The sequence below is a fragment of the Rattus norvegicus genome, chromosome 6, assembly GCF_036323735.1.
Source record: "Rattus norvegicus strain BN/NHsdMcwi chromosome 6, GRCr8, whole genome shotgun sequence".
Taxonomy (NCBI): domain Eukaryota; kingdom Metazoa; phylum Chordata; class Mammalia; order Rodentia; family Muridae; genus Rattus; species Rattus norvegicus.
The window spans coordinates 82,971,081-82,976,186 of record NC_086024.1 but is presented as its reverse complement, the minus strand read 5'-3'; the positions used below and the strand labels follow the sequence as shown (position 1 = coordinate 82,976,186).

General features: G+C 40.0%; 1 non-coding gene across 1 annotated transcript; it reads left to right on the top strand.

The window, feature by feature from the left end:
- The first annotated feature begins 4,095 nt into the window (after nucleotides 1–4,095).
- On the top strand, nucleotides 4,096–4,202 carry LOC120093280 (U6 spliceosomal RNA). Its single transcript, XR_005486389.1, has one exon. It is a non-coding gene; the product is annotated as a U6 spliceosomal RNA (small nuclear RNA).
- The last annotated feature ends 904 nt before the right edge of the window (nucleotides 4,203–5,106 follow it).

Sequence of the window (5,106 nt, the reverse complement as noted above, 5' to 3'; positions counted from 1 at the left end):
ATATGTGCAAGGCAATAGTAATGGCATGACACTAATCTATAAAATCAGTACCCCTCTTTGATGAATGGCACATAAATAATGAATGCCACATAGATATTTTCATGCACTATATGTCCATCCTTTATTGTTTCAGGGTCACTTCGATGCTGAAGCATTTTAAAAATGAAGCTGTCCTATACAATATAGACTCACACAGAGAAAGGGGCATCTCTAAAATTCATCATTCACCCCAGAGAAAAGCCTTCTTAACTGGGCATCCTGTGAATACACAACTTAATATTTCACTTTGATTTACAGTCAAGGATTCTGAACGAAGAGGAATATAATTTATACAAAGTCACCTTCATGCAAATGGCAATTTTCAAAGAAAGTGCCAATGCTTGCTTCCCAGTCATAGTTCCTTCATTTTTCATGAGAAAAGTTAACAATAAGTGATAAATGAACTCTTGAGAGATATAGCTTCATTTTTAATTGTTTTTTGAGATTTTTATGATTCTGATCACTGTGAAACTATACCCCAAAGTTATTTTAGTCTACATTATCCATGCATATGGACTGGTACCATATGACTTTCCAGTCCTTTCAAATTAAATGGTGATTATTATAAGAATTTAACTAATGATGAAAGGACATCTAAATATATTTAAAAAGTAGTTGCTAAGGATATATTTTAATTGCTTTAAATTTATTTTATTTATATGTATATATAGCACACAAACACGTGCATGCACCAGTGGAAGCCAGAAGAGAGTATCATAGGCCCTGGAGTTGGACTTACAGGTGGTTGTAGGCTGCCAGTTGTAGATACTGGGAACCAAAGGCTACTCTACTGAAAGAGCGGGGAGTGTTGTCAACTGCTGAGCTATCAGTCTAACTCCATGGTTTGATTTTTTTTTTTTGGTTCTTTTTTTCGGAGCTGGGGACCGAACCCAGGGCCTTGCGCGTCCTAGGTAAGCGCTCTACCACTGAACTAAATCCCCAGCCCCCATGGTTTGATTTTTTAACTAATTCATTTATACTGAAAATCTACATGTCATAGCATACAGTGCCTAAAGTCTTTGAAATAGCTTAATGTGAAGCTTCAAGAGTCTATATCTCAATGGCGAAATGCTTGCTTACCATACCCAGGAGCATGGTTGAATCTCAAAACTATGCTTTCCTGTACTCCTAAAAATCCAGAGTTGTTTGCTTGTTCCATTGTTTGTTTTTCAAAACAAGGTTTCTCTGGGTAGCTCTGGATGTTCTGGAAATCACTCTGTAGGCCAGGCTGGCCTCAAACCTCACAGGGATCTGCATGCTTCTGTCTCCCTTGAGCTAGGACTAAAGGCTTATGCCACCACCTAGGTAATTCAGGGTATTAAAATGTGTAAATTAGTGTTCAAAAGGGAATAAAGGGAATACTTATACTTTCAGGCTAAAACTTGTTTAATGGTTTCACTTCTTATATGGTGACAATTATCATCCAACCACTTAATCAGGGAACATCTATAATCTGCAAAGCTGGGAATCCAGGCTGGGTGAGGTAGTAGTGGGAATAGAACAGACTTTAGGAAGCATTGAATATGTCACTGATTTGTGTGCTCTAATGATAGGCCTAATCTGATGATTGTCCTATCATTCTGGTGATAGGTTGTGATGGTTTATATATGCTCAGCCCAGGGAGTAGCACTATTACAAGGTGTGGCCCTGTGGGTGTGGGCTGTAAGACCCTCATCCTAGCTGCCTGGAAGCCAATATTCTACTAGCAGCCTTCAGATGAAGATGTAAAACTCTCAGCTCTGCTACACCATGCCTTCCTGAACTCTGCCGTGATGATATCTCCTTGATGATAATGGACTGAACCTCTGACCTGTAAGCCAACCCCAATTAAATGTTGTCCTTTATAAGATTTGCCTTGGTCATAGTGTCTGTTCTCAACAGTAAAACCCTAAGATGTATGTTTATTGCTGGTTTATCTAGCAACTTGTTTATATTGATATATGGTATGTTCTTCAATATTGAATTTGACTTTGTTAAAAGAATTGTTTTGATGATTAAAAAATGGCAAAGCACAAGGATACCAGATGATACAAGAAGCATCAGAGAACTATAAGCTCACTTCACAAATTCCCCTGAAACAGAAATAAGAAGCAATATGGCCCCTCCCTGAAAACCAGGAACCCAGGATCTAGTTTGAGAGAAACCATCAAGACTCTTATACACGCATGTAGATGGACACACACACACACAAACACACACACATTAAAACATAGGGCTGGGAAGATAGATGGTCTAATGATTCAGAAGTCTAGATTCTGAACAAAGATGGATGTAATTTATACAAATACGTCTCTTTCACGGGGTTTAATTTCCAGAACTCACACAAGTGGTCCACAACCACCTGAAATCCCAGCTTCAGTGGTCTGACATATTCATCTGGCCTCTACGGACACATTGCAAGCATGTTGTACACAGACACACATGCAGGCAAAACATGTGTATATATAAAATTCAAAAATATATACAGATCGAGTCTCAGTAGGGGACGTAATTCCTCTTCAAGGTATCCATTGTATCTTATTAGGAGACCATATGCACAATTATCATCTGCTTGGAATGGATAAGCTCTTAGGCATAATAGCTCTCTGAAAGTTAAAGACAGTTAAGATAGCAAGTTCCAGACTAGCCTGAGCTATATCATCATATATATACCTATATATCATAGGTTTGAGACCCTATCTCAAACCACAGAAACAAAAGTAAGCAAATAACAATAATAAATAAAATATTTAAGTATCAAGAGACAACATAGAATATGGATCCACTCTAAACAAGGACATGTAGAAAGAGCATATCCAAAATGTGCAAAAGGGTGATGTAAGTTTACCAATAACGGTAAGGCATGTTTAGTTTTAGGGCGGTGGGCTGTGAAAGGTACTCTGATTTCTGGTTGAGACCCTAAAAGGGAGGGCAGGAGCATTTCCAGTCTCCCAGGAGATCAGGCCCTTCTCACATAGCTACAACCCCCACAACTCCCTGTGGAGAGGTTTGAGACAAATCAGTCACACAGGGCAAGGCCCCAAGCCCCTCCTCCACGGGCGAGGATGTGACCACAGGTTACATAGGCTCAAGACAGTCTCCTGCTTGCTCAGCCCGGCCTGAGCAACCAAAGGAGCAGAACGAACAGCAGAGACAGGGAAAGCAGTTCCCCCTTCCCTACCTGAGTTCTCTGCCATGTGCCTGAACCTGCACACATAGCTGGGCCAGAGATCTCTGTGGAGAGCCCCCAGAGGGAAAACCCCACATTTGCTTACAACTGACATTCCTAAAAAATGGTGCTATTCAAACTAAAGAGAGCCCTCCACATAATAAACTCCTTGGTTTGGTTTTAGGAAAAGTAATTAGTCAAGAAAATATAGCAACAAGAAAATTTTTTAAAAAGCTAAAAAAAAAAAAAGAGGTAAAGCTTAACATCTTTAAATTTTTAATATGTGTGCATGCCTGCGTGTGTGTGTGTGTGTGAGTGTGTGTGTGTGTGTGTGTGTGTGTGTGTGTGTGTGTGTGTGTGTGTAGATTTGTGCACTTGAGTGCAGTAGAGCAGAGGATGGCATTAGATTCTGGAGTTCTAGGTAACATGGGTGCAGGGAACCAAACTCTGACCTTCTGGGAGAGCAATATGCATTCTCGATTGCCGAGCTCCCTCCCTAGTCCCCATCCACTCACATTTTTTTATAGACATCTTTCCTGTGACCATAAAAAATAATTTAAGAAACCTTAATGTAACCTAGAGAATTAAGGGTATTACAGAATAGCCATAAAACGAACATTTTAATGCTACAAATAAACCTAGGTTCCAGAGGGCAAATGAACAACAACTGGTGAGGAACCTGGCGATCACATGGGGTGAGGAAAACTTCCAACAGCTCCTTGCTGGCAAGCAGCACAGGAAGGAAGCAAGTGGGTCTGAGACCTCAAAGCCTGAGGTCTTAACCACAGGATGCTGGTGCTGCTGCTACTCAGGGATATAAGGGGCACTATGGCGTGAGATGGACAGAAAGGAATTTATAGTCTAGATCTCTGGAAAAGGAATCATTATTACTATATTTAAAAAATTAGGTGCTCGCTTCGGCAGCAGATATACTAAAATTGGAACGATACAGAGAAGATTAGCATGGCCCCTGCGCAAGGATGACACGCAAATTCGTGAAGTGTTCCATATTTTTAGCGGAAAAAGCTACTGGTCCAAAACATACAGAAAATCCAGGACTCAATGAGAAGATCAAACCTAAGGATAATAGGTATAGAAGAGAGTGAAGACTCCCAGCTCAAAGGACCAGTAAATATCTTCAACAAAATCATAGAAGAAAACTTCCCTAACCTAAAAAAAGAGATACCCATAGGCATACAAGAAGCCTACAGAACTCCAAATAGATTGGACCAGAAAAGAAACACCTCCCGTCACATAATAGTCAAAACACCAAACGCACAAAATAAAGAAAGAATATTAAAAGCAGTAAGGGAAAAAGGTCAAGTAACATATAAAGGCAGACCTATCAGAATCACACCAGGCTTTTCGCCAGAAAATATGAAGGCCAGAAGATCCTGGACAGATGTCATACAGACCCTAAGAGAACACAAGTGCCAGCCCAGGTTACTGTATCCTGCAAAACTCTCAATTAACATAGATGGAGAAACCAAGATAAGATATTCCATGACAAAACCAAATTTACACAATATCTTTCTACAAATCCAGCACTACAAAGGATAATAAAGGGTAAAGCCCAACATAAGGAGGCAAGCTATACCCTAGAAGAAGCAAAAAACTAATCGTCTTGGCAACAAAACAAAGAGAAGAAAAGCACACAAACATAACCTCACATCCAAATATGAATATAACAGGAAGCAATAATCACTATTCCTTAATATCTCTCAACATCAATGGCCTCAACTCCCCAATAAAAAGACATAGATTAACAAACTGGATACGCAACGAGGACCCTGCATTCTGCTGCCTACAGGAAACACACCTCAGAGACAAAGACAGACACTACCTCAGGGTGAAAGGCTGGAAAACAACTTTCCAAGCAAATGGTCAGAAGAAGCAAGCTGGAGTAGCCATTCTAATAT